The sequence below is a fragment of the Giraffa tippelskirchi genome, chromosome 11, assembly GCF_054371585.1.
Source record: "Giraffa tippelskirchi isolate mGirTip1 chromosome 11, T2T-mGirTip1v1.2.pri, whole genome shotgun sequence".
NCBI classification, from domain to species: domain Eukaryota; kingdom Metazoa; phylum Chordata; class Mammalia; order Artiodactyla; family Giraffidae; genus Giraffa; species Giraffa tippelskirchi.
In genome coordinates, this window is record NC_137285.1 from 150,177,948 (window position 1) to 150,197,471 (window position 19,524).

General features: G+C 39.4%; 1 long non-coding RNA gene across 1 annotated transcript in view; it reads left to right on the plus strand.

Moving 5' to 3' along the window:
• Positions 1-13,043: 13,043 nt before the first annotated feature.
• Positions 13,044-19,524, plus strand: part of LOC145527139 (uncharacterized) — a 35,915-nt gene continuing 29,434 nt past the window's right edge. The window contains exons 1-2 of the long non-coding RNA XR_014069530.1: positions 13,044-13,335; positions 14,367-14,420. This is a non-coding gene — a long non-coding RNA (uncharacterized LOC145527139). The remainder of the gene's footprint in view (positions 13,336-14,366; positions 14,421-19,524) is intronic.

Sequence of the window (19,524 nt, forward strand, 5' to 3'; positions counted from 1 at the left end):
GAACTTAAGGGAGCTGGGATTTAAGGAACCAAGATTCCAGAATTGAAACCAAGAGCTGATACAGACTCTTAGCATAGCTTTTCCCCCAGATGCATTTTCTGAATTGCAAACAACAGATAAGTGTTAAGAAACTTAAGAGCTTCTCATATTCTTAAAGAACTGTGAAGGCAGTAATTGGAATCCATGCCCACCAGAAGCTCATAGACACCCAGGACTTCCTATTATGATCCTTATAAAAAAAAAAAAAGCTGTATCCTATTTATGGCTGAGTAATATTCCACTGTATATTAGCTCATATATATGGAATCTAGAAGAATAGTACTGATAAACCTATTTACAGAGAAGAAATGGAGACTCAGAACTGTCTGATGGACACAGCAGAGGAAGGAGTGGGTAGGACAAGTTGAGGAAGCAGCGTTGACATATACACACTATCGTGTAAAGTAGAGGACTAGCAGGAAGCTGCTGTGTAGAACGGAGCCCAGTCTGGTGCTCTGTGATTACTTAGAGGGGTGGTGTGGTGGGGGAAGGGGGAGACTCAAGAGGGAGGGGATATCTATATAATTAGACTGATTCTCACTGATGTACAGCAGAGATCACCAGAACATTGTAAAGCAATTCTCCAATTAAAAAGTTAAACTTGCAAACAAAAAAAAACTATATCCTAACAGTAAAGGTGAACAAAAATGAGCCATCCCTCTCATAGACTGATGCTCAGTTCAATTGCAGATTGTATGAAAATGAGCTCCCCCAAATCTAACATTTTACCAAAGCAAATATAAATCATTTCAGGAAGAAGATAGCATTATCCAAAGCATCGAGTTATCACTACAGTTTTTCATACCCAATGTCTGGAATTCAATCAAAGTAAAATAAGAATTAGTTGAAGTCCAATAAAAAAATACAGACCCACAATAGACAAATAACAGAACTATAAAACCTTAAATGACAAGATTTCAGCAAAGAAATGAAAATTGTAAAAAAAAAAAAAATGGAAATGAGAAATAGCACTACAACTGAAATTAATATATAAATATATGAATGTAACAGCAAGTAGACATAACTGACAAGAAATTAGTAAGCTGGAAGAAAAAGAAAAAGGGAAAATAAAACTGAAGCATTGATAAAATGTTGGAAAATGCAATAATGGACAAGGTAAGAGACATGATACTGGTGAAAAGTCCAATACCATGTATTTGGAAGTTCAGAAGGAGAGTAGAGATAAGAGAAAACAAGTAATATTTAAAGAAATTATATCTTGGAATTTTCCCATTTATTTCTTAAAATGACTAGCTATAGATTCAAGAAGAGTTACAATCCTAAGCTAAGTAAATATAAAGAAACCCACACTGGTAACTGGTACTGGTAAGTCGCTTCAGTCGTGTCCGACTCTGTGCGACCCCATAGACAGCAGCCCACCAGGCTCCGCCGTCCCTGGGATACTCCAGGCAAGAATACTGGAGTGAGTTGCCATTTCCTTCTCCAGTGCATGAAAGGGAAAAGTGAAAGTGAAGTCGCTCAGTCGTGTCCGACTCTTAGCGACCCCATGGACTGCAGCCTACCAGGCTCCTCCATCCATGGGATTTTCCAGGCAAGAGTACTGGAGTGGGGTGCCATTGCCTTCTCCCAAGAAACCCACAACTAAGTACAAAATAGCAAAACTGCATAAAACCAGCCACAAAGAGAAAAATCATAAAAGTAGACAAAGTAAAAAGACATTTTACCTTCAAAGAACAATGGTAAAAAGAATGACGGCTGACTTGTTAACCAAAACCAATAAAAGCCAAAAGCCTTCAATGTTGAATTAAAATTTCAGTAAGTGTTCTTTAGACAAATGGGTAATGATCTCAGATGGGAACTTGAAGAAGCAGAAAAGGAAAAGATGTACAAATTTAAATGGATAAGTGTCTGAGTAAATATAGTGACCATATAAATGGTCACTTCTAGGCATACTAAAATATCTTTAAAGAGAGTGAAATAGCACAAGGCAGGTGATAAGTGTAGTTAAAGTGTTCTAAGGTTTTGCCTTGTCTGTAAAGCAGTAAAGAACTAATTTACAACAGCCCTTAATAAATGAGGTTGCATGTTATAACCTCTAAGACAAACACTGAAAGAATAATAAAAGACTATAATAACTAAATAAAATGAAATTTTATTTCATTAAAAATGAAATAAAAATATGTGAAAAATTCAAAAGGCAAGAAAAGAAACAGGTAAACAAAGTAGTTTTAGAGAAAATATTAAAGCTAGAAAGATGAAGATGTAAAGGAAATTCAATCAAAAGTGTCAGTCTATTAGGAAGATATAATTCTACATTTGTATGTGAATAATAGTAAAATACATGAAACAAGTTGAAAGAACTAAAATAATCATCCCTGATTATACTGGAAAAATTTTAGCAACTTTTCTCAATAATTGATGGAATAAGCAGACAAAAATCATTAAAATGTTGAAGATTTTAGTAAAACATAACACTACTCACACACCTGAATGGCAAAAAAATTTAGCAGTGATCATACCAAGTCTTTGGAATCATGTGTAGAATCTGTAATTTACATCCCTGCTGGTAGAATTATATAAATTGCTTAAACCACTTTGGATACCAGTTTGAGAATATCCAATATGGAAACTTAATTCCTAGATTCAAAGTGTAGAAGTTAGTATATATGCTTTTAACAAAAGACAAGAATATTCATAGAATAGTCCTAGAATCTGTATTCCAAACCCCAACTGGAAAAGAATCTAAAATTCCAAATCCAAATGCTCATCAGTGGTAGAATAATTTCACTAAATAAATTTAGTGTTGAGCAAAAGTATCAAGCATGAAGTATTACATACTTTATGATTCAACATATTTAATGATTAAAAACCAACAAAATACCTATTGGAAGTCAAGATTGTGGTAACTTTTCAGAAGAAAAGATAGAAATTAAACAACATAATTCTAAATAATACCCAGGTTAAAGAGGATGTCTCAAGGGAATTTTTTAAAATGTTGCACAGCAACCCACTCCAGTATTCTTGCCTGGAGAACCCCATGGACAGAGGAGCACGGCCGGCTGCAGTCCAGTGGGTCACAGAGTCAGACACGACTGAAGTGACTTAGCATGCATGCAAACAACATGATAATGAAAATGCAACATACCAAATTTATTGTGATACAGCTAAAACTGAAATTTATAGCATTTATTGTTTACATTAGAAAATAGGAAACGCCTTAAATCAATCTAACCTTTGAACTCAAGAAACTTAAAAGGAACCAAAAGCAAGCAGAAGGAAACAGAAAAATAAATCAATGAAACGGAAAACTAGAAGAATCAAAACCAGAAAAAAAAAAAAACACGTAATTCTTGAAAAGATTGATGATGAAACTGACAAAACTTTAGGAAGACTAAGGAAGAGAAGAAACATATTACTAACATAAGGTATGAAATGAGAGATATCACTAAGAAGCCTACAGACCTCAAAAGGATGGTAAGGGGTCCCAAAGGAAGCAAACTCAACCTATGAAGGCTGCGTCAGCCAGGTACATGTTTACCCACACTTTGAAGGTTTGGACAAAAATTCCCTGATCCTAGTGGCCCGTGACTGCTTCATGGCCGTCTGGCAGCCCCTGTGCCCTGTCACCGTGAACTCCAGCTCTGTAGACTGTTGGTTCTGGTGTTTGGATTCATGAAAGCCCTACATTCCTTGACACAGAGATGAGTGGTATTGCAGCCGTCTTCCTATACAGACTTGAAAATCCCCCATTTTTTCTGTAAAATCAAACAGATGACATGTTTCTTTATCACATGGTGATATATTTTGAAGCTGTAGTACTCCTGGGTGCTGATCTCTCCTTTGAGATCCTTTACTCATACTCTAAGCGAGTTTCCACCATGTGTAGAATATCATCAGTTCAAGGGAAATATAAAGCATTTTCCACCTGTGGTGACGGGAAAGGATGGTAAGGGAACACTACAAACAACTCCATGCATAAATTTGACAATTTACTTGAAATAGATCAATTCCTTGACAAGTGCAAGCTGCCACAACTTGCTAAAATGAAATAGAACTTTTGAATATTCCTATAGATATTTTTCAAATCTGATTATACTTTAAAACTACCTGCAAATAATTTTCCAAGCTTACGTGGTTCCACTGGAGAATTCTATGGAATATTTTAAGAAAAAGTAATACCAATTCTACATAATCTCTTCCTGAAAATAGAATAGGCAAAACACTATCACCATGATGGTAAAACAGTAAAAAAAAGCAATACCGAAAGAAGAAAATTACAGACCATATCCTTCATAAGAATGCAAAAAAAATTCTTAACAAAATGCCATTAGCAAATATAGTGACTTGAATGGATCCCAAGAGCATTACTCTGAGTGAAAGCCAATTTCAAAAAGGGCACATACTGTATCATTCCACATTTTTTTGTTTGTTTGTTTTTGGACTTCCCTGGTGGCTCAGACGGTAAAGAATTGGCTTGTAATTCGGAAGACCTGGGTTTGATCCCTGGGTTGGGATGATCCCCTGGAGGAGGGCATGGCAACCCACTCCAGTATTCTTGCCTGGAGAACCCCCATGGACAGAGGAGCCTGGTGGGCTACAGTTTATGGGGTTGCAAAGAATCAGACTAGCACAGCACATACAGTTGACCCTTGAATAATACAATTTGAACTGCATAGGTCCACTTACCCACAGGCTTTTTTCAGTGCCCCAGCACTGCATGAGCCGTGGTTGGTTGGATTCATGGATGCAGAGCCACAAATAGAGTCAACTGTGGGGTTTGAACATCTATGGATTTTGGTGTCCCTGGTGGATCCTGAAACCAATCCCTGATGTTGCTCAAGGGTCTACTGCATAAATATTCTTGAATGACAAACACGGAGATAGCGGGAAGTAGATTCCCGCTTTAAGGACGGTGGCGCTGGGTGTGACTGCAAAGGAGCAGCGTGAGGTAATGGAATAGTTCTGTATCTCGATTGCTTTAGATGTCACGTGACTCTGCAGGCATCCCCCGCTTTTTAAAAGTTCACTTATGTTCACTTTTATGAAGGACCTACATTAGAACCTGTTTTCACCTAATTGAGAGAAATCTAAAGAGTGTTTTCAATTTTATGAAAGAAAAAATAAACGCAGCAAAAATAGCATCCAGTGTTTATTTTGCAGCAAGCTCTTATAGAGGCAGCAAGCGCTTCAAGCAGCAAGAGAGGTGCTGCCAAGCTCCCTCTCCAGAACTGCACTCCGCATTTCAGCAGCAAGTCACCATAGCTTTGGACTGTGTCTCTGAGCATTTGTGCTTTTCTAGATTTCTTTTGTGCATCTGTTAGTAAGATGTATCCTAAGGTAACTGAGTCTTCATTTGATGCCATTTCAGCTTACAAAAGGTTTCACAGGAACATGACTCTCAGGTGGCAGAGGAAATCTGTGCATACACGATAAAATGGCACAGGACTAGACACACACATAGTACCAACGTGAAATGCCCGGTTGGAATATTGTCCTGTAACCGCTGGGGATACTGGGTGAAGACCACAGGGGACCTCTCTGCACTATGTAAGCCTTGAGGAGGCTAAAAGCAGAAAAGATATGGTTTGGGATACCACAGAGCCAGTGAGTGATTCTCAAGAGATAGTATGTCTTCTTTATTAAACAGGGTGAAGGCTACATGGATTTTCAATTTGATTAATTCATCTAACTGTATACATGATATGGATAGCCTCTGGTATATTTAATTCAGCCCAATTATTTTTAAGGGCTTCCCTGGTGACTCAGTAAAGAATCGGCCTGCAATGCAGGAGACCCAAGTTTGATCCTTCGGTTGGGAAGATCCCCTGAAGAAGGAAGTGGCAACCCACTCCAGTATTGTTGCCTGGAGAATTCTATGGACAAAGAAGCCCAGCGGGCTACAGTCTATGGGGTCGCTAAGAGTTGGACGTGACTGAGCGACTAACAATTTCAACTGTTTTTAAAAGTATGAGAATGGACGAAACCAAACAGGATGAAAGTATTGAGTGAATAGTTAAGAGTACTAAGGGAAGAACTCTGAAAAAAACTAACTTTACGATCAAGACCAGAAAGAAGATGCAGCAGAATTTGGGAAGTGGTCATAGGGGAAAAAAAGAAAATTAAGGAATTACAGTATCATGAAACAAAATGAGTTCCAAGATAAGGATTCAACTTAGTCAAATAAGTCAGTAATGGAAATGGCAAATAATAAAGACTCAGTACTTATATCTTGAGCCAAATTGCAGGAAGTTAAAAATACTTAACAGGATATGAAAATCTAGACACTAGAGCATATGCTAATTTATACGATTCACGCACTTAGGGAAAGTTCAGTTTGCATACAGGCCGAGAGAAAGAAGGGAGAACTGATAAGTGGCATATGGCACAATGATCACAGATTCTTCACGTCCCCATTTGCATGCTCCTCTGTTAACAGATCTCAAGGCAAAAGTAGACAGCAATGAAATTAATAGCAATAATGGATAGATTATCCAGACAGTCAGTAAGGAAATAATGCACTTGAACTATACTTTAGAACAGTTGAACCTAACATGTATACAGGAGATCATATCCAACAGCAGAATACATATTCATCTCAAGGGGGCATAGAGCATTTTCCAGGCTACATCATATACTGGGTCAAAAAAACTAGTCTTCACAAACTTAAGAAGATTGAAACATACCAAATATCTTTTCTAATCACAATGGTATAAGACTACAAAGAAATTGAGGAAAGCTGGAAATTTTACACAAAATGAAAAAATGCTTCTGAACAAACAAAGTGTCAAGAAATCAAAAGGGAAATCAAAAAATACTTTGAGAGAAATAGAAGTGTAAATGCAACATGTTAAAATGGATGCAGTGAAAGCCATTGTAAGAGGGAAGTTTATAGAAATGAATGCCTACATTAAAAAGATCTCAAATACACATCTAATCTTATAACTCAAGGACAGAAAAAGAACAAACTAAACCCAAAATTAATAAAAAGAATATAGTAAAGATTAGAGCAGAAATAAATAAGAGGCTAGAAAGACAGTAGAAAAGATGAACAAGACTAAGAGTTAGATTTTTGAAAAAACTGACAATTTGTCTTAGTCTTAGCTAAACTAAGAAAAAAATAGATGCTTCAAATTAGTAAAATTATAAAGAGACATTACAGCTAATACCAATTATAAAAGATTATAAGAATACTATGAAAAAAAAAAAAGAATACTATGAACAATCACATGCCAACAAATTAGATAGCTTAGAAGAAATGGATAAAGTCCCAGAAACCTACAAATTGCTAAGACTGAATCATGAAGTAATAGAAAATCAGCAGACCAGTAACAGGCAAGGATGTTGAATCAGTAATTGAAAATCTCCCAACAAATAAAATCTCAGGACCAGATAGCTTCATTGATAATTCTACCCTGTAGCTCAGATGGTAAAGAATCTGCCTGCAATGCAGGAGACCTGGGTTCGATCCCTGGGTTGGAAAGATCCTCTGGAGAAGGGAATGCCAATCCACTCCAGTATTCTTTCCTGGAGAATCTCATGGACAGAGGAGCCTGGTGGGCCACAGTCCGTGGGGTCGCAAAGAGTCGGACACGACTGAATGAGTAACAATTACTACTACTCCCCAACAATTTCCATGTCAACTGTCTTTAAGGCTCATGCCACAGACTCACACTTAACGAACAATCCAAAGGCAATACTAGAGTCCAGCAGAGAAAGCATATCTTTTCTCCAAAGGAGTATGGGGGTTAGGAATTTATGAGAAGAATTCTGGCACCTGGGAACATTGGAACTGAAGGAAGAGCTGAGGGTTGGGACTTTTGGCAGCAGGAGGGGATTAGGAACCAGACGATAAAAGAGGCCTACTTTTAGGTAGCGCATGTATGTCTGGGTCAAACCGCAGTTCTCCCACATAATCATTATTTCTAACCCTAGGTTCTCATGGGAATAGACTAATAGTAGTCCCCATTCTGAAATTCATTCATATAAAAGCACATATAAAGAATACTAGGCTATCCATTTCAGTATTCTTGGGCTTCCCTTGTGGCTGAGCTGGTAAAGAATCTGCCTGCAATGTGGGAGACCTGGGTTTGATCCCTGGGTTGGGAAGATCCCCTGGAGAAGGGAAGAGCTACCCACTCCAGTATTCTGGCCTGGAGAATTCCATGGACTGTATAGTTCATGGGGTCGCAAAGAGTTGGACACGACTGAGCGACTTTCACTTTTACTTCAAAGCACAAGTGATTGATAGAAGATCGGATGTAAAAACAGAGTTCACATTTTGTGAAGAAAGGAAATGAGTTTTAGTCTAGAAGAAGAGGATATCACACTCACCAAGTTAGGCCTAAGACTTTTCAGTTTTACTCACAACAAATGTGTCAGATAACAGGAATAATCATCAATAAAGATTATAGTATTGGGAATATGAAAAAACTTCCCAGAGACAATTCTATAGACGAAACCAATAAGGGAAAAGAACACACAGATAATTTGACCGTAATGCCTCAGTTTTATTAACCAAATTTTTAAGAACTCAAACTATCTGAACTGACATTAAGCCCACACATTTTAAGAAAACAAAATGTTTTCAGTCATTAAAAATTATGAGCCAGCCCCTGAAATTGAGTGAAAAAGGAAAATAATGCTACACACACACATGAGTTCTAATGTCTGATAATGGTATCTCCCTACTTACTAGACTTAATCAGATTCATTCAAAAATAGAGATTTATTCAAAATGAGTTCATATTCAATGGCTACTTGATCTCCTCTGACCAAAGGAAGAAGGCATGGCATATTTGTAGAATGGAAAGTAGTTTGATAAATGAACCACGATGTCTATGGAGAGAAGGTGGGAAGTGAGGGCTGTACAGTCGACAAGGGGAAAATAAAATATGATTTGAATGACATGCTAAGGCACTGGAATTCCAGCCGGTCCATGATGGAGTACTGTGGAAACACAGACTTTTGGTTCTTGCAGTGAGAATGTGAAGAATGTAACTGAGGTGGCTGTTGTACTAAAAATGCGATATCTAGGTTAGACAATTACTGCAATTTTCTAGAGGAGAGATGATGCATATTACAGCTAAAATATGGGAGAGGAAGACAAGGAGCAAAGAGTTTGTGATGTATATGAGAGACAAAAAATCGAAAGAATTTGGAGATTGGTTATATTTGCAAGTGATACCAGTGCTGGGGCTTGGGAGTTAGCTGGAATAGAGGGGAAAGAAAAGGCTTATCATAGGCAGATGATGCACTTAGATTGCATTGTTTCTTATCCAAGGTGCTTTTGGAAAATCTGTGTAGAAGCATTTATTAGGAAGTTGGAAATATGAGACTAGGAATTCAGTAGAGAATTCTAGAATGGTAATTTAGCTTTGCAAGTTATTTATAGGATTATGGTGCACTCCATATATGCAAATGGCATTTCTGATCAAAAAAGCCCAGATTCAGCAATCAAATGTCCACAAGGAACCAGGTATGAACTGTTACAAAGTAATGACCAGATGGTCTCTTAGAGAACCCAGACCTCATCGAATGGCCTTAAAATCAGAGACAAAGGGTCTTTCCTAATTATGATTTTTGACAAGAGTAAAAATGCAAGAGATCCTAAGAAAGAATTTCATTTAAGGCCCAAATATAAGACCATGGAAGGGGGTCCACAGAGAGCCAGGAGAGAGTCAAGTGCTGGAAACTGAAGGAAAAGACAGACGGCAGTGAAAAAGCAAGTGGTTTCAGCCATAATTGCTTAAATTAGCTTTCATCACTTATTTTTAATTTCTATAATTTCCAGTAACATACTACCCAACCAGACATGTACCAAATTTGACTAAAACATTTAAGTATTCCTATGTTATCATACATATAATCAATTTTTATTGCTTGTGCTCATGTAACATCTATTTAGATATCCACCCTTGTTTTAGATCCTGGGTGTAAACAAGACAGACAAGATCCCTACTCTAATGGAGTCAAGGAGAAGATAAATGATACATATGTTTGTTTGTTTTAATGACTTTGCAAGAGAATTTTAGGAAGCATGGCATTAGAAAATGCTTTTTAGGAAATGACTAGGATAATAGGAAGAGAGATGGTGTGGATAGCCAGCACTATTTTAGGTAGAAAATAAGTGCTTATCTAAGAAGGTGGGTTTTCAAGCCATTTCCCAAGTCAGAAGACAAGTACTCCAAGCAGAGGAAATAGAATAAAATGCAGAGAAAGGAAAGAGATTGGCTGGTCTGAGAGGATAGTATGTCTAGAACTCATTGATTAGAAAAGAAGGTGATTAAGGGCAAAGTTGGAAAGATAGGCAGAGCCGGCTCGCGTGGAGCCTTTTGGGCCTCGTTAAGATTTCATGTAAATGCAGACAGAAGACATCAAGAAGAGGTGAACTGAAAGAAGGAAGAGGTTTATAGGAGAGTGAAAAGATCTAGAGTACCTCTATCCAGTAGAAAAATAATATGAGCTACATGTGTAATTTAAAATTTTCTAGTAGCCACACTAAGAAAGTTAACAGAAACAGGTGAAATTAAGTTTAATAATGTATTTCATTAACCATATATTGCAAAAATATTTAGATATTTTACTCTTTTTTATCATATCCAGTCTTCAAAAATTTTGTGTGCATTTTACACGTCAGCTCAGACAAACTACATTTCAAAGGCTTAACTGCCATATGTGGCTACTGAATTGGGCAGTATGGGTCTTGAAGTTTCAGTAGAATTCACAGAAAATGTATTCATCATTCACCCTACCTAAGGACTCTTGGTTCCAGAAAGTGAGCAAATGCTTAGAAAAGTCTTGCCCTCAAAAGAAAGGTAGGTTTTTCAGTCAAAGGAGATACAGAATGTTTCCTGTGAAGAGGTTAAAGATATACCGATTTCTGTGCCCAATAAAATGCAGATTCCAGGAGACACAGTCAAAAAGACTTCCCACTCCATCCTCACTTCATTTGATGACTTCAGGTCTTCCTTCTCTTCTGGATCACTCTCACAAATATATAAAGGATGTTATTGTTTCTCCTGTTTAAAACAAAAACCTCCCGACCACTTTCCTTTCTTTAAAAACATTTCTTTCCTTTGTTTAAAAACAAAACTCAAAAAAACTTTCCATTTTGACTATTCCCAAACTATCTCCTCTCACTCCTTCTCTCTTGAATCCACTCCAGTTAGGGTTTGGCCTCTACTTGGCCCCTAAACTACTCTTAGCAAGGACAGCAGTGACCTCCATATTGCAGTCTAATGAGCGATGCTCAGTCCTCATCAGTTGACCATCCAGGAGGCTCTTAGCATAATTTTCTTCTCTTAGATTCCAGGGCTCTTCAGGTACCTTTCTGGTCACTCTTCACCTCCTACACTGGATCTGGTTCACCTCCGTGACTTCCTAACACTAACACTCATCACTTCCCTTCACCCTGAACGGTCCCACAAGGTAAGCTCCATAGGTGCAGGAATATTTTTTTTCACTGCTTTTAGCCCTAATATGTAGGATAGTACCTAACATTTATTGATGCTTAGCAAGTATTCATAATTTTTTCAATAAATTATATAATATGTAAAATATCAAGCACCTAAAGCCTCAACAAATGTTAATTACATTCCCTACATAATGTTATCTTTAGTTAGCCATCAAAGCAAATCATTTATATTCTTAAGCTGGAGCTCAGCATAAACTGAGGGAGTTGAATAGAAAACGTTTTGGTTCATTTATTCATTTCTACTATGGCCTTTACAGAGTGCTGAGTTGTTGGTTTTTTTTTAAGTTCTCCATGGTACCATCTTGTTGGTAGAAACGTTATGACCAACCTAGACAGCATATTAAAAAGCAGAGACATTACTTTGCCAAAAAAGGTCCATCCAGTCAAAGCTATGGTTTTTCCAGAAGTCATGTATGGATGTGAGAGTTGGACTATAAAGAAAGCTGAACGCCAAAAAAATTGATGCTTTTGAAGTGTGGTGTTGGAGAAGACTCTTGAGAGTTCCTTGGACTCCAAGGAGATCAAACCAGTCAATCCTAAAGGAAACCAGTCCTGAATATTCATTGAAAGGACTGATGGTGAAGCTGAATCTCCAATACTTTGGCCACCTGATGTGAAGAGGTTACTCATTGGGAAATACTCTGATGCTGGGAAAGATTGAAGGTGAGAGGAGAAGGGGATGACAGAGGATGAGATGGTTGGATGGCATCACTGACTCAATGGACATGAGTTTGAGCAAGCTCCAGGAACTGGTGATACATAGGGAGGCCCGAAGTCCATGGGGTCACAGAGTCGGACACAACTGAGTGACTGAACTGCACTGATGGTGGCCAGTATCATGGCGTCATGGAGCTGGCTCTCAAGCTAGGATTGTAATATATTAGTTGTTGGGACCTGTTCACAGCATATTTTAAAGTTGTATAACCCGATTTCAGTTCGCAGAGTAACTTAGTGTGAACACGGGAGGTACACAGAAAATATATTATCTCATTGTACAGAAAAACAACCGAAAGAACAGGAAAAATAAATATTTCGCTGAAGCACCCATGCATCTAATAAAACCTAGAACCCAGCTTTGCTGAGCAGTTCTCTTCCCGGTACAACTTGTGAAGATTAAAAGCAGAAAAGACTGTTGCTAATACAAACCCAGCAGAAGAGGGAGAGGAGAGCGTGTGTTTGATGGGGATGTCTCTGCTGAAGCAGCCAGGGGATAATCAGGCGTGGTCCAGACTGCGATGCTCACAAACGCAGTGTGATGCCGACACAGGCAGCAAAGGGCTTGTCTCTGTTAACCCCCTACGTGCGTGCTTAGTCACTTCAGTCGTGTCCAACTCTCTGCGACCCCATGGACCATGGCCCGCCAGGCTCCTCCGTCCAAGGGATTTTCCAGGCAGGAGCACTGGAGTGGGGTGCCATTCCCTTCTCCTCTGCCTCCATCTCACCCTTATCCGTGTCCCGGGGACCTGCAGACTCCGCATCCCGGCGAGGCCGCAGCGCGCACGCGTCCCCGGGGGCCCCTCGCGCAGCCGCCGGAAGCCGCCCCCTCGGCCGCAACTGCTGCGTTGGAACCGCGCGAGGGGGATGCAGGGCCCGGCCGAGGAGGCGGGACCCGCTCGGCCAGTGCTGCCGCCCGGGCTCCTGCGTCCGGAACGAAGGGCACCGCCTGAGAGATCGCACCCCCCTGGCTCGCCCTGTGATGCAGTGAGCAGGGACCCACGGTTGGTGTAGACCATGCCGAGGGCGGGCATTCCCGACGCAAGGTCTTCTTGAGTTTCCATTTTGTACCAGTTAGTCTTATCTGCCCCCCTGCACAATCCTAGAGGGGTTTTGCTGCTGAGGAATCACCCTGTGAAAGAATAAAGGTAAGGACAAGATTTGAACTCAAATTTGGCTCTTTCTGCCATGCTTTTCTACCTCTCCTCGGTTTCAGGCTTCAGCAGGCCCGCTAAGAGAACTGAAACGTTAAGAGTTCGTGTAAATGGAAGGAAAAGTGAAGAATTTAAAGACAAAGTCTTATATTTCTGATACGGCTATAAAATAAAGAGGTTGAAGGGGAAGAAAGGGTGCCAGACACTGGAGACTCGGGAGATTAGATTGTGAGAGTAGACTGCCACGTGAGAAAAATAGAGGACAAGGTTATTAAAAAAAAAAAAAAAAAGACAATTTGGTTGCCAGAAAAAAAAACCCATCTCTTACTAGCGTTTGCAAAACGAAGGTACATGTGTACATTAATTGTATTGTATGAACAGATATGATTACCTAATCAAAAGGCAAGAAGTTAGCCAGGTGCCATGAGAAACTCAGCAAGACAGAAAATCCAACTTTTTTGACCCTGTACATGTGGGGATGTGGGTGATATCTAGAGGGACTGATGGACTGGAGCAGCTTCCATAAACTGTGGTTTGCAGTCCTGCTTGGGCTCCCCTGGTGGCTCATGCTGTAAAGAATCTGCCAGCGATGCAGGAGACGCAGGTTCAATCCCTGGGTTGGCAAGATCCCCTGGAGAAGGGAATGGCAGCTCACTCCAGCATTCTTGCCTGGAGAATTCCATGAACAGAGGAGCCTGATCGGCTATAGTCCATTGGATTGCAAAGAGTTGGAGACAGCTAAGCAACTAACACACACACACACACACACACAGTCCTATTTAAGGTTTTTAAATGAACAAAAGTATTTGAGAACTAATTATTGGATTTTTCAAGATAGTGATATTGGTGGTTTGATGAAAAACATCTCTCAAGGAATTATGAAACAGTAAAAAATGAGGAGCTGTAGGATTAAATTTCCCTCAATTTTAAGTATCTTACTCAAGGACATAATTAGTATTTATTTGTCTCCGTATTTTCCCATAGAAAAGAAGCATTTATCTTCTCATTTCTCTCTTGTATCCTAGTGAAAAATGCCGCAAAATCCTGTGTGGATAAGACAGGAAGCAAGAATGTTGGGGGTAAGAACTAAAGGCTACTTAAGCAAATAAATGACTAAAATGTTGCAATTTCTTTTTTTAAATATACTTATTTTTTAATTGAAAGATAATTGCTTTATAGAACTTTGTTGTTTTCTGTCAAACATCAATATGAATCTAAATATAAAACAGGTATCTAAATATAAAAAGGACAGGACTTTAACCACCTCCATTATGAACTCCCCAAATGAAAGAGAGGTAATGAAAGTGTCCTGAAATGATTATGTAATAATATCTGCATTCTCCACGTGCCACCTGAAAGAATCAACTATATTAAAGTTAAATTAAGCAAAAAGTATGAATCTATCAACTATATTTAAATAACCCCAAACCACTGCAACCTAGTCATACTCCCAAGAAATATACTCTGAGTCTGGAACTAGGTATAAAAATCCCTTTTTGGCATCTATAAATTATTTTAAGCTGAGCTGATGATGACAATGGTCCCAAATGAAATGGTCAGATTGTGGGAACAATATTCAGGAAAATCTGCAGACCGTACAGCATTGTGGACAGTGATCATAATGGCACTATGTTCTTGAAATCATCCTACAGACATGGCACTGTTATTGCAATCAACTCATCAAATCTAGCAGGTTACATCCTTTTTCATTAGCCACCCACATTTTTGGATGATGGAACCAGATTAGGAATTAAACCAACAGGATTAAAGCTTGGTCCAGGAATGTTTCTGACACCTCAGTTCTATCATTGCCTTCCCTTATTCAAGATCTACCTGACTGCTACCAGAATTGTACTAAGAGCCTTGCGTAAAGCAGACAGTGAACCCAAGTTTCCACTCCTCATTCCCAGTTTTATGATGTTAAGATCTAGATTCCTAACCCCCTTTTCCGATAATCTGGTATGGTTATTGAGAAGGAATAAAGTGTTTCTGAGAACATATCTGTTACTGAGCACGTTACTGTCCTTCTAATGAGATCTGCCATTATCTGAGAGTTTAGATCTCATTTAATTCTACTTTCCAGTTTTGGACAAGGTGAAGCAGACAGACTTCTCTCTATTCCTGCCACTAGTTACAGCTGAAACTTTGGGCAAATATTAGAAGACCGAGAGATCCGCAGGAGGCAGAAGAGCTAGGGACCCTGAAATCCAAAGAATGACATGGTGGTGAGTTTCCTGGGGCGTTTTATTTGTTTGTTTTTCTTCAAATCTCCAGAACTGGGTGCTCAAGAAGCCTGCAACCCAAAAACACCATTAAGCACAGACAAAAAAAACAAGGAAAGCCTATTTTCTCAGCCATGTTGTTGTTCAGTTGCTGAGTTGTGTCTGACTGTTTGCAACCCCATGGACTGCAGCACGCCAGGCTCCACTGTCCGCCATTATCTCCCGGAGTTTGCTCAGATTCATCCCCATTGAGTCAGTGATGCCATCTAATCATCTCATCCTCTGCGACTCCCTTCTCCTTTTGCCTTCAGTCTTTCTCAGCATCAGGGTCTTTTCCAGTGAGTCATCTCTTCACATCAGGTGGCCAAAGTATTGGACCTTCAACTTCAGCATCAGTCTTTCCAATGAATATTCAGGGGTGATTTCCTTTAAGATTGAGTGGTTTGATCTCCGTGCAGTCCAAGGGACTCTCACGAGTCTTCTCCAATACCACAGTTCAAAAGCATCAGTTCTTCAATGCTCAGCTTTCTTTATGGTCCAACTCCCATCTGTACATGACTACTGGAAAAACCATAACTTTGACTGTATGGACCTTTACTTGCAAAGTGGTGTCCACAGTACAACTGAAAATCACTCATCCAAAAAATAACCAGGAAAATCTCAACCTGCATGAGAAAAGACAATGAATAGATGCCAATACCAGAATTACACTGTTGTTAGAATTATCTGATAAGAATTTTTAAGTAGCTGTTAGAAAAATGTAACAACAAACAATTATGAACATACTTAAAACAAGTTTATAGATAAAAATTCAAAGAAAAGAAATGGAAGAAATAGAGAAAACCAAATGGAAATTTCATAACTGAAAAATAACTCACTGGATGAGTTCAATGAGGGTATGGACAGGACAGAGAAAAGAATCAGTAAACCTTAAGTATAAAAATAAAAATTATTCTGTATGAGAGGAGATCAAGATGGCAGAGCAGAAGCACATACAGCTGTTGGTCCCCAACAACCACATCAAAAATACATCTACACGCGGAGTACTTCCCACTGAATGCAAACTGAAACTGGCAGAAAAACTCTTATATAGCCAAGGCTATAGGAAGAACCACACAAAGTCAGGTCAGGATCCATGTCTCTAGGAGGCCGACACAGAGAGAGGGGATCACACAGGCTCAGAGATCCTCTCTGGGAAATGAACAACTGAAACCACATACTGGGCACTCCAAACCCGGAGTCCAACACAGGGAGGACAAGTTCCCGTAACACGTTTGAAAACCAGCTCCAGACTGACAGCAGAGCTGTGAAAAACCTCTGCGCTGCTTGTAAAGTTGTTCACACACTTCCGTAATCACAAAACAAGGCAGACCAAGCAGATTGAAGCTGCCTGGGACCCTGACTGGCATCCCACAACTGCCCCAGTGTACATACTGATCTAAGCCAAGCACTTCACTCTGACCCCTCCTGCACTGCTCCGTGCTGGGGCAGAGGCTGGTGCTGCCAAGGAGAGAGTGCGGCTGTGGGAGGATCATACCCTGGGATGAAGTAGGATGTACTCCAGGGAGGCAAGGATGGTTCAATATCTGCAAATCAACCAATATGATAGACCACAATTTTAAAAAAGATAAAAATCACATGATCATTTCAATATACACAGAAGAAGCATTTAACAACATTTAACGCCCATTCATGATAAAAAAATTTATCAAAATGGGTTTAGAGGGAAGATAACTGAACATAATAAGGGTCATTTTTGACAAACCCACGGCTAACGTCATACGCGATGGTGAAAAGCTAAACGCTTATCCTCGAAAATCAGGAATAGGACAAGGATGCCCATTTTTACCACTTCTATTTAACATGGTATTGGAGGTCCTAGCCACAGAAATCAGTCAAGAAAAAGAAAGAAAATGCACCCAAGTTGGAAAAGAAGAAGTAAAACTGTCACTATTTGCAGGTGACGTGATGCTATATAGAGAAAACCCTAAATCTGCACCCAAAAACTATTAAATATACTAAATGATTTCAGTAAAGTTGCAGGATACAAGGTTAATATTCAGAAATCTAATTCTTTTCTGTGCGTTAATAATGAACTATCAAAAAAAGAAAGGAAGAAAATTACATCAAAAAGAATATCTAAGAATAAACTTAACCAAGAAGGTGAAAGACCTATACTCTGAAAACTATGAAATGTTGATCAAAGAAATTGAAAATGATACAGAGAAATGGAAAGATATAAAATGCTCTTGAATTTGTAATTTAAAAACTCCTAAAAAAGAAATTGCCAGGCCTGGATATTTCACCAAAGAATTCTACCAAATATTTTAAGAATGCTTAACACCAGTTCTTCATAATCTTTTTCAGAAAACAGAAGAGGAGGGAACACTTCTCGAATTACTTGAATAGGCCACTATTACTCTGATGCTACAACCAAAGACAGTACCAAAGAATAAGACAATAGTTTAATTTGTAATAGCCCCCAATGTGAAAATTATCGAAGTGGAAATCACTTCAATAGGTGAATAACTGAATAAACTATAGTCATCCATATCATGGAATACTAGTCAGAAATAAAAAGAAAGAAAATGCACTGAGACCCGCAACAACTTAGATGGATTTCAAGGGCATTGAGCTGAATGAAAAAAGTCAGTCTCAAAAGTTACATACTGAATTATTCAATTTCTATAACATTCTCAGAAGGACACAAGTGTAGAGATGGAAAACATACTAGTGACTTCCAGACATTAAGGAAGTTGGAAGGATAGTGATTATAGAGGTGTGGGATGAATGATACCTTTGTAGTAACTTAAAAGTTCTGTTTCTTAATTATGGTGGTGGGAGACACAAAAATATACCTGACAAAATGGCACAGAACTATAAGCACATATCGTACGTCCGCATCCTGGCGCTGTAATACAGTTATGCAACCACTGGGAGCATCCAGGTTCAGGATATGGAGAAGGCAATGGCACCCCATTCCAGTACTCTTGCCTGGAAAATCCCATGGACGGAGGAGCCTGGTAGGCTGCAGTCCATGGGGTCGAGAAGAGTCGGACACGACTGGGCAACTTCACTTTCACTTTTCCCTTTCATGCACTGGAGAAGGAAATGGCAACCCACTCCAGTGTTCTTGCCTGGAGAATCTCAGGGACGGGGGAGCCTGGTGGGCTGCCGTCTATGGGGTCGCACAGAGTCGGACACGACTGAAGCGACTTAGCAGCAGCAGGTTCAGGATATACAGGACCTCTCTGTACTATTTTTGCAATCTATAATTATTTGGAAATGAAAGTTTTGGGTTTTTTTAAATCCTTCTATCTTCTAAACTCAGACTTTAGAAAACGTCAGTGCATTCCAGCTTCAGCAAGGAGCTAAAACTCTGTGCCAGTGCAGCAGTGGGAAAAGTCTTGTCGAATGCAGTGTCCCCTTGCCTCTTCCTTCCACTGCGGCCTGTCGGAAGTGCCGCTAAATGCATAGTTTGGTGTCACGTAGCCCTCAGAACACTCTCCAGGTGAGGGAAGTATCGCACCAACTAGCCGCTTCTTAGCTCTGCTCATAATCACATAACCAGAACAGAAGCCTACTGCAGACTTCAAGCTGAAGTTATCCTGCTTAAGAGGATATGTTTTTTGAGGAAAAGGATATCAGTTCACCCAGACATTCCAGAAAGATGAGTTGCACAGACTTTCCTGGCGATTTAGTGTTTAAGCCTCTGTGTACCTCCCTGTAGATGGCGTAGGTTCGGTCCTTGGTTGGAGAACTAAGATCCTTCATGCCACACAGGTGTGGCCAAAAAAAAAAAAAAAGGAAAGAAAGAAATTAAATTATTTTTAAAAATATGAGATACAGTAAGGCAAGAGATTTTAGGTTCTGAACGCCAGTATAGCTCATTTAGTTTTTTTTCAAGCTGAATTCCCATGTTTGGTGGATGAACAGGAGCCGGGAGGGGTGGCTTATTCAG